This window comes from Podarcis raffonei, chromosome 14, assembly GCF_027172205.1.
Source record: "Podarcis raffonei isolate rPodRaf1 chromosome 14, rPodRaf1.pri, whole genome shotgun sequence".
Taxonomy (NCBI): domain Eukaryota; kingdom Metazoa; phylum Chordata; class Lepidosauria; order Squamata; family Lacertidae; genus Podarcis; species Podarcis raffonei.
This window is the reverse complement of record NC_070615.1, coordinates 39,388,314-39,399,031: the sequence shown is the minus strand read 5'-3', so window position 1 is coordinate 39,399,031 and position 10,718 is coordinate 39,388,314.

Here is a 10,718-nt window from a genome sequence, read left to right as displayed (position 1 = left end):
TTCCGAGTCAGAGCATCGTGCCATCTCCATCAGGAGAGCCACTGGTTCCCCATCGCTGATTTATTGGGATGAAATGAAAATGTTACTGTTATATGAAAGAAGCAAAAACCGCTTATTTTGTCCTTGTTGCTAACAAGATAAACATCGCCTGATGCTACTGTTACAAATGCTTTTTTAAAGAAAGGGATTGATGAATCGCTCTGGGTTGTATCCAATGCTAGTCCTACTTAGAGCAGGCCCATTAAATTTTAATGGGCACAACTAACAAGGTTTTTAAAATTTCAGTGGGTCTACTTTGAGTAGCATGGCGTGTGCCACTTTCTCACAGGTGGGAACCATTTTGCGCATGTCCAATTGACGCGCAACCGCAGATGTGGGGCCTTTTGGATCCAGAAGAGGACAGAATGGGGGTGTAACAGGGGCAGGACGTAATGGGGGCATAAATAGGGCTTAACGGGGTTATGCGTGCTCCACCAACGCAAACGGGCACCAGGAATGGAACCCTCATGTGAAATTGTTGCGGCTTGTAGTTAACAAATCTGCCCAAATGTTACATTTAAATACAGATTTTTGCAGCTATTTTCCTCTCAGAACTTACATTATGCTGAGTTTTGTGGGGGGTTTTTAGTTGAAAGCTGAGCATCTGTGGCAAAAATTGTGTGAATAACAAAGTTCTAATCCAGGAGTGAGGGACCGCTGGCTTCTCCATTTGTCCTTGGGACTTTTCTCAGGCCATGTCCACTCATTACCCAGGCTATGCCCCTGACCTCTGCTCTTTGAGATCTTTTGCCTGGCCAGAATGTGACCTTGAACTGAGACAATGCTTCTCATGTACCTGGTTGGAGAGAGGTGTTTGTGTCAAAACCTCAGATTTATACTGTCGCATCCATCGTCCCACCCACTTTTGCTTCTGGCTCCACCCAACTCAGGAATATGGCCCTCAGAAGGCTCCTCGTAGTGAAAGATGGCCCTCAGGCTGGAAAAGTTCCTCGCACCTATTTGAAATAGTTTTCAATGAAAGTCGTCCTCAATTGGTTAATGAAATAAATACAACACTGGAAAGAAGACTTTGATGTATTTTGGGCTCCATCCTGCCAGAGATCTGAGGGTTCTGAAACGTCGTTAGGAAATGATAGAAGCTATTTCAAGTAGTCCTCAGCTCAACCGGATCAAATCAGCTGCTGAGGATGTCCAGCTGCAGGCTGGAGGAACTGAGATGAACTTCAAATAAACATCCAGATGCCTAGAAGCTGTTTTGCCATGCCAGGCCCCCTCCAGGTCTTTTGATACGCCTTTCTCTTGGGGACTGCAGTGTTTCCATAATACAGTAATGAAGTCCAGAAGACTTCTTCAGATGCTGGCCTCTTAAATGGACCTGTTCCTGCTGCAATCTATTTTTTTTTAATAAGATATTTATTAAGATTTTTTAAAGTATTACAATAAAGTGAAAAAGAAGAGAAAACAGATAAATAACAAAAATACAAAATAAAAATAATTAAAAACACATAAATTTTCCATTGCTTATTTTCCTTTAACTTGTTTCCTGGACCTCCTCATACCTCCCTTTTTTGTATTCCACCACAAATTGTTGGTTCAGCAAATCCTTACCATTATATTATTACCTATTTATAATCCTTTTTTCATACTCTCTTAAAGCATTACAGCTGGAAACCACTTAATTTCAATCCAACATCATTCTAACATTCATTAATTTTACAATATTTCTGTAGATAATCTTTAAATTTCTTCCAATCTTCTTCCACCGACTCTTCTCCCTGGTCTCGGATTCTGCCAGTCATTTCTGCCAATCCCATATAGTCCATCACCTTCATCTGCCATTCTTCCAAAGTGGGTAGATCTTGTGTCTTCCAATACTTTGCAGTAAGTATTCTTGCTGCTGTTGTAGCGTACATAAAAAAAGTTCTGTCCTTCTTTGGCACCAATTGGCCGACAATGCCCAGAAGAAAGGCCTCTGGTTTCTTCAGGAAGGTATACTTAAATACCTTTTTCATTTCATTATAGATCATTTCCCAGAAAGCCTTAATTCTTGGGCACGTCCACCAAAGGTGAAAGAATGTACCTTCAGTTTCTTTGCATTTCCAACATTTATTATCGGGCAAATGATATATTTTTGCAAGCTTGACTGGGGTCATGTACCACCTGTATATCATTTTCATAATATTCTCTCTTAAGGCATTGCATGCCATGAATTTCACACCTGTGGTCCACAACTGTTCCCAGTCAGCAAACATAATGTTATGTCCGACATCTTGTGCCCATTTAATCATAGCAGATTTCACCGTTTCATCCTGAGTATTCCATTTCAACAGCAAGTTATACATCTTTGACAAAATCTTAGTTTTGGGTTCTAACAGTTCTGTTTCTAATTTTGATTTTTCCACCTGGAAGCCAATTTTCTTGTCCAAATTATATGCCTCCATTATCTGATAATAATGAAGCCAATCTCACACTTTGTTTTTTAGTTTCTCAAAGCTCTGCAATTTTAGTCTATCTCCCTCTTGTTCCAAAATTTCCCAATATTTCGGCCATTTGGCCTCCATATTGAGCTTTTTCTGGGCTTTTGCTTCCATTGGTGACAGCCACCTTGGGGTTTTATTTTCCAATAAATCCTTATATCTTATCCAAACATTGAACAAAGCTTTCCTGACAATATGGTTCTTAAATGCTTTATGTGCTTTAATCTTGTCATACCACAAATATGCATGCCAGCCAAAAACATTGTTAAAACCTTCTAGATCCAAAATGTCTGTGTTCTCAAGAAGCAGCCAGTCTTTCAACCAGCAGAATGCTGCTGATTCATAGTAAAGTTTAAAGTCTGGCAGGGCAAATCCACCCCTTTCCTTTGCATCAGTTAATATCTTAAATTTTATTCTGGGCTTCTTGCCCTTCCAGACAAATCTAGAGATATCTTTCTGCCACTTCTTGAAACAATCCATCTTGTCCACAATTTGCAGTGTTTGAAACAGAAACAGCATTCTAGGCAAAACATTCATCTTTATAGCTGCAATTCGACCCAACAAGGAAAGCTTCAAGTTTGACCAAATTTCTAAATCTTTTTTCACTTCCGTCCAACATTTTTCATAATTACCTTTAAATAAGTTCCCATTTTTTGCTGTCATGTTAATCCCCAAGTATTTCACTTTCTTGACCACAGTCAGACCTGTCTCATTCTGAAACCTCTCTCTTTCAATCGGTGTTAAATTTTTCTCTAAAACCTTAGTTTTTGACTTGTTCAGTTTGAATCCTGCCACTTGACCAAATTCTTGAATTAGTTCTAAAACCCTTTTAGTACTAGATTCTGGCTCCTGTAACATCAATACTAAATCATCTGCAAATGCTCTCAATTTGTACTGTTTGGCTCCGACCTGTATACCTTTAACCAACCGGTCCCTTCTAATCATATTCAGCAAAACCTCCAGGACCGATATAAAAAGCAATGGGGAGATTGGGCACCCCTGTCGTGTCCCTTTTTCTATCTTAAATTCTTCCGTCACCACATTATTTACAATTAATTTTGCCTTTTGTTCAGAATATATTGCACCTATACCATTTTCAAAACCTTGGCCTACCCCCATCCCCTGTAGGTTCTTTTTCATAAAACTCCAAGAGATATTGTCAAAAGCTTTCTCCGCATCCACAAATATCAGAACTGCTTTAGTATTTATATTTACTTCTAATTTTTCCAGGATGTCAATTATGTTCCTCAAATTATCAGACAAATGTCTTCCCGGGAGAAAGCCCGCTTGGTCCTTATGAATCTCTTCCATCAATACTTTTTTCAATCTCTTGGCCAAAATGTCAGCAAAAATTTTGTAATCCACATTAAGTAACGATGTAGGGTGGTAGTTCTTAAGCTGAGTCTTTTCAGTCTCTGTTTTCGGTATAAGTGTAATATACGCCTCTTTCCACGACTCTGGTGCCCTCTTCCCTTCCAGAATTTCATTGCAGACTTCCTTCAAAGGTTGTAATAACCACTCTTTCAAAGATCTATAATATCTAGAAGTCAGCCCATCCGGTCCTGGAGATTTGCCCAATTGCATATTTTGAATGGCACCTTCTACTTCCTGTTCAGATATTTTATAGTTCAACATTAATTTACTTTCTTGGGAGATTTTTTGTAATCCATTTATTTTCAAAAATCGGTCTATGTCCATTTCTTTCTGTGGCCCTTGTGAATATAATTGTTTAAAATACCTCTGGAAACAATTTCTAATCTCAATTGGATTATGCATGTTCTTTCCTTCCACTTCTAAATTTGTAATAGTATTTAGTTTTTGTCTTTTTTTCATTTGCCAAGCCAACAATTTCCCACATTTATTGGCTGATTCAAATGTCTTTTGTCTCATTTGTTTAATTTTCCATTCTATTTCCTGATTCATCATTTCCATATATTGTACTTGATATAGTTTTATTTCTCTCAAAATCTCCTGCGACTTTGATTTTGCCCTCAATTTCTTCTCACTTTCTTTTATTTTCTCCAAAATTTTATCTTTCTTCTCATTTTGACTTCTCTTCTTTATTGCGTTCTGTTGTATCAGAAACCCTCTCATAACAGCTTTGCTTGCGTCCCAGATTACTCTTTTTTCTACATTAGTGTTCATATTTATTTCAAAATAATCTCTCAAAGTTTTTTGGGCCTTTTTATACACTTCTTCATCTCCAAATAAGGTGTCATTCATCCTCCATCTGAAGGAGCCAGTTGATATTTGCTTCATCTCCATCCTTAGAGTGTTATGGTCGGAGCAAGTTTTTGGGCAGATTTCCACTTTCTTTATCTTTGGTGCCATTCCTCTAGTTACCCATATTTGGTCAATTCTAGTCCATGTCATCTTGGCTTCAGAAAAGAAGGTTCCCTCTCTTCCCAAGGGGTTCTTTGTTCTCCAAATGTCCACTAAGTCCATATTGTCTGTCATCTCAAAAAAGGTTACCATCCTTGGTAACTACCTGTCTTTGTGCCTTGTCCATGTTTGTAGATACTACTCCATTCATGTCCCCCATCAAAATCAAATTGTAATCCAAATAGTCCAATAAGGTCTCATGCAACTTTTTAAAAAATTCATATTTCCTCTCATTCGGTGCATAAATTCCTACAATCAGAAATTTCTCTCCTTGAACTTGAATTTCAATTGCCAGGAATCTTCCTTGTTCATCTTTAAAAATTAATTTCGGTAATAGTCTCTCCTTTGCATATATCACAACTCCTCTTTTTTTAACTTTATCAGATGAAATAAACTCCTGTCCCAATCCTTATTAATAAGTAGTTTCCTGTGTAACCTTGTTACATGCGTTTCTTGTAGACAAATCAAGTCCAATTGTTCCTTTTTTAGTAAGTGAAAAACACTTTTTCTCTTCCGAGGAGAGTTAAGGCCGTTACAATTCCAACTTAAAAGTTGCAGAGCCATGATGGGGTTACTTTGCTTTACCTCCGACTGCACCGAGTGTCTGTTCTTGTTCTGTCGGTGGTGTCTCTTTCTCTGGGCCATGCAATCCAAAGGATAGGTTTGCTATATCTAGTATTCCTTTTTCCAGTGCTCTTGGCTCTTCTCCGGATTCCGCTTCTTTCTGTAGATCTTCTTCGTGGTCTTTCAAAAACCTGTCTTTGTCGTTAACTGATCTTATTTTTATCTTTCTTCCTTTATATTTAAAAGATAGGCCTTGGGGAAATTCCCACCTAAAGAGAATTCCATTTCTTCTCAACAGGGCAACTAGGTCTCCGTAGTTAAGCCTTAAGTCCAAAAGATGTTTTGGAATATCCTTAAATATCTCCACTCTTGAGTCGTCAATTTCCAAAGTCCTTTGATAGTGCAGATTCAAAATTTTATCTCTCTCCTCTTTTGTTCGAAAAGTAATCAAGCAGTCCCTCACCTTGTTCCTCCTTTGTCTTCTTCCAAGTCTGAATGCACTCACTATCTTAAATTCTTCCTTCCCCAAGTCCTGTTGCCAAAAATCTGTAAATTCCTGTGTAAGAAAGTCAACCAGATTATCTTTCTCACGTTCTGGTACAGCCCTGATTCTTAAATTCTTTTGTTTTTCTTTCAATTCAATCATGGACAGTGTCAAACCGTGGTCCTCCAATTGCTTATATACTGGTGGTATCTTCTCTTGAGTAGCAGTTGCAATATCTTTTGCTTCTTCAGCTATCTTTCTGGTCGAAGCAGATTCCTGTAATAATTTTTCAATAGACTGTGTATTGGTAGTCACCTTCTGTCCCAAATTGTTAATGCTTGTAGTATTCAGGTCAATTTTAACTGATGCTTCAGCTACTTGTTTATTTGTCTCAGCTACCTGCTTGGCTAAGTTTTCCAAGGATTCATTAATTTTTCCAAGTGCATGTGCCAAAACCTCTTCGGACGACATAACTTTTGGTTTGACCTGTGGAGGAGCAGCCCCTGATGTTCCAGATGCTCCAGGTGTTGAAGCCCTTCGCTGCTGCGCAGTGTCTGTCCGGTTGTGTCTGCCAGACCTAGTAGTCTTTTCCTGTGCCAGCTCTAACTTTCCTCTTCCATCTGCCATAACACTCTCATGAGAATCCAAGGTCAATCCCACGGTTGAGAGTTTGTTTTGGAAAGGAATTTTCCTATAACCCAGTTGTTATTGTAGCAATGTCAAACCTCCTCTAGGGGGACACAGTAACAGCCAGAACTTGCAACTTTTAAAAAACAAATATAGTCCTTATAAGTCCCCCAATTCACTTAAAAACAACAGTTTTAGTCCACTTAGACAGTTACTTTAAAACCAGGAGAAGTCCAGAAACACTGTATCTCTTTTTGCAGAGCTAGGTCAAAAATCCTCTGCTTACCGATAGGCTTTCCACTGAGCGGCTTTCCTTGTCTAAGGGCAGTCCGTTCCCAGGTTTTAGGCAGCGGGTTTTAGCTTCCTTTTCCTCTTGTTTTTGCAGGAAGATAAACCTCAAACTTTCCCCCCTCCTCTCCTGCAATCTGGAGGGGAGACCGCTTTCCTGATGTTAAGATTTAAGTCTTTTTCAAAGACGTCTTTCCGAGTTTCCGCTTTACAGTCTCTTTGCTTTGATCTATTTACAAGAAGGGAAGGCAGACTTCCTGTTTATACCTTCCCGCTTCGGTGTCGAATTGGCTTATTCTTACTCCTTTTAAATCCAATTTAATCCTACTCACGGGTAGTTGCTTTAAAGTCCAATTGTCCCAGGACAAAGTCAGCGCTCTCCGATCACGGTTGTGCGACTTCACTCCGCGGAAGAAGCAATCGACTCTCAGCACCGCACCGCTCACCCCGTCCTGCTCCGGAGCCCTTAAAAGGGTCCCTTCGCCGATTGGGGGGGCGCAAATGGTGCCTGCCGAGTCCCCACGTTCACAGGCTTCCCCTGCCTGTGATTTTTAAAGGGCCCCCGCTTTGCCGCAGCGGTAAGACCCGATCCCGTGGAGCTGGTCCCTCCGAGACTCAGAGGGAATCCGCCATTAATCGATGGCGCTGACCCGGAAGTCCTGTTCCTGCTGCAATCTAAATGGACAAAAGTACAGAACATCTCTGGTGTCCCACCCAGGCTAGGAGACAGGTACTGAAACCCAGGAACCACAAGGGGGAGAAGTTGCTGGAAACCCTTCTCCCTTGATGGGAAAGGGATATTTCAATAAGAATTGCTGGACTTCTCTTGGCAAGGAGTTCCACAGAGCAAAGCCTGCCACACTAAAGGCTTTGGTCCCTAATAGCCACAGCTGAAACCAACCCTGAAATCAATGGCTGAGAGACTGTGATTGGTTTCAAAGCATTTTTAGAGCTAGGATTTTAAAGATAATGTTCTAGTGATTCTCTTGCTGCCTTTGGCTGCTCTAAGAGGAAGGGCAGGATGTAAACTGAATGAATTAATAAATCACAGCAGATGCCACAGGACTGATTTACAGATCTATATAAACTGAAACCACTCAGCTTCAAAAGCATCAAGGATGGCTAAAACCTTTAATAACATGCTATGTGCATTAATTTTTTTAAGCAAGCCCTGAAAATGACAGGCAAAGTATCAACTGTGAAAGGAAAAATCTGATGTCTTCCAACTGTTGGATAACTCTGAGTAAATTGGCTGCATGTTTCCCAAGTTTAAAGCGATGCCCTTGCTTTTAGGTCAGGAGTGGGGAACCTCAGGCCTGGGGTCTGAATGTGCCTTTAGCCCCTCTATCTGGTCCCTGAAATACTTCCCTGGCCACCCCACTCCCTCATCCTGTTTTGCAGTGCTGTTGCCCAAATGGGATGTGTCCTTCGGATGTCCAACCATCATCCCCAGCCAGAATGGGAGACCAACATCTGGAAGGCCAGAGGCTTCTCATCCTTGGATTACAACTTGGAATAGGTCCATTTGTACTGGTAGGCCCAAGCCAGAGGTTTAGGGTCAGAAGCGTTAAGGTGGTTCTCCCCCACAGGACGCCGAGCTGAAGGGGTGCAAATGGAGAAGATCCATAATTGACAAGTTCCCTTTTGGGGTGCAAATTTTGGTCTCTCACGGCGCCATATTACGAAAGATTACCAATGTCCTCCCTTGATAGGGTATATATAAATGTGCTGTATGACATAGCTTCCAACTGCACCAAAAATACTGAGATCGTCATGAAAATCCTTAAACCATCACGGTATATCATTCGTAGCAGCCCATGGCACTTCAAATGTATTCACATCTCTTCCTGCCCCGCTCTAAAAACTTTGTTATTCTTTATAATTCAGTAATCCTGGCTGAAAATAATTGCTAAGGTGACTCTCAAAGGCTTAAGAAACACACACCAAACAGCAGAGGCCATACATTGATCTATTGTAACATTTCAAAATCTACAGCTCACTTTATTAGAGCTAAATGAAGTTCCCGCAAATTGTTCAGCAAGTTGTTTTTCCTTGATTTACATACCACCCTTCCTCCAAGGAGCTCAAGGTGGCATACATGGTTCCCCCTTACCTTATTTTTCTCCTCCGAGAAAATATTTGAACCGAGTGGAGATTTGAACCCTGGTCTCCCAGGTCCTAGTGCAGCACTCTAACACTCTTAACACTGGCTCTGCAAGCCGGACAGGAAGAAAAACTGAATAATAAAAAAAAACTTTTAAAAGAATCAATGCTTTTTCCTGCTCTAGACTAATTTTATTGGGCTTGTGTTTGTATTTGATACTGTCCTGATTTGCAGCCGAGGGCAGAGAAAATCTGCTAGCTATTTGTTCTGTCCAGTTTATGGATTTTCTTATTAGCTCTCAAAACATATGATTGATTTCTTGGTTAGTCTGAACACAACGGCTATAGGATTAATAACGTAAGCGTTTACACAGCAATCCAAAGTGGGGAAATCTGCTGGGGAGGGGGGGCAGATAAGCTGGCAAAACTGGGAGGAGTAGGAGCTTCTACAAGGGCAGAACTTTGGAGGAGGAAGTTGGCAGGTAGAGCTGGTTGTAAGGAAGGAGGCAGGCAGGTGGAAGATGACCAAGGGCAGACAGGCTAGGGTTGGGGGTCTGAACCCTATTTGTCCCAATAGACCAGCATCCACTGGAGCCCCACGCTCACCTAGATGATAATAATAATTTATTATTTGTACCCCACCCATCTGGCTGGGTTTCCCCAGCCACTCTGGGTGGCTTCCAACAAAGACCAAAAATGTCACACATTAAAAACTTCCCTGAACAGGGTTGCCTTCGGATGTCTTCTGAATGTGAGGTGGTAGTTTATCTCTTTGACATCTGATGGGAGGGCGTTCCACAGGGCGGGCGCCACTACCAAGAAGGCCCTCTGCCTGGTTCCCTGTAGCTTTGCTTCTCGCAGTGAGGGAAGCACCAGAAGGCCCTTGGTGCTGGACCTCAGCGTCTGGGCAGAATGATGGGGGTGGAGACGCTCCTTCAGGTATACTGGGCCGAGACTCTGAAGGTGGTGGGCCCTCCTTCATCGGAGGTTTTAAAGCAGAGGTTGGATGGCCACCTGCCAGGGATTCCTTAGCTGCAATTCCTGCATTGCAGGGGGCTGGACTAGATGTCCCCTGGAGGTCCCTTCCAACTCTACGGTTCTGTGATTCTGTTACTATTCATCACCTTCTTGCGTTCTATGAGCAGGTTAGCTCATTCCCCACTGGAATGCTGGCTTCTCTCATGCAGCCAGCTTCCGTGTCCCAGGTTTCAGCTGACAAACTTCCAAGCGTCTCGTTCCCAGACTTTTTCAAGTAATCGGAATGTCTCGAACTGTGTATAACACATTTCAGCTTTCTATCTGCCGAGGCACTTAACAATCTGATAATCCCATGAGCACGTCAGAATAAAAGGAAGCCCGTTCTTCATGCGCTGCCTAATTAACTTACGGAATTCCTTGGTGAGGGCCACTAGATTAGATGGGTTTAAAAAAGGATTAGACAAATTCGCAGAGGATAAGCCTATCAATGACTATTAGCCGTGACAGCTAAAAATGGAAGATTGATGTGCAGCAGTGGCGCGCTTCTGTTTATCATATTTTAAGGGCAAAGGAGAGGGAATCTCTCTCATAGCAATAGCTTAGGTTGGGAAGGCTGTAGTGAGTGGAACTTTGATGTAATCCAGGAATACTTCTAAGATTGAGGGCCACATTCCATTGTGAGTGGCCTTCCAGGGGCCACATGCCAATGGTGGCGGGGCCAAGTGAAAAGTGGGTGGAACAAAACACCCACTTTTATTTTATACCACCTCTCCCGGTATGCCCCACGGAGAGCCTCAAGGTCCATAAATAGCAAC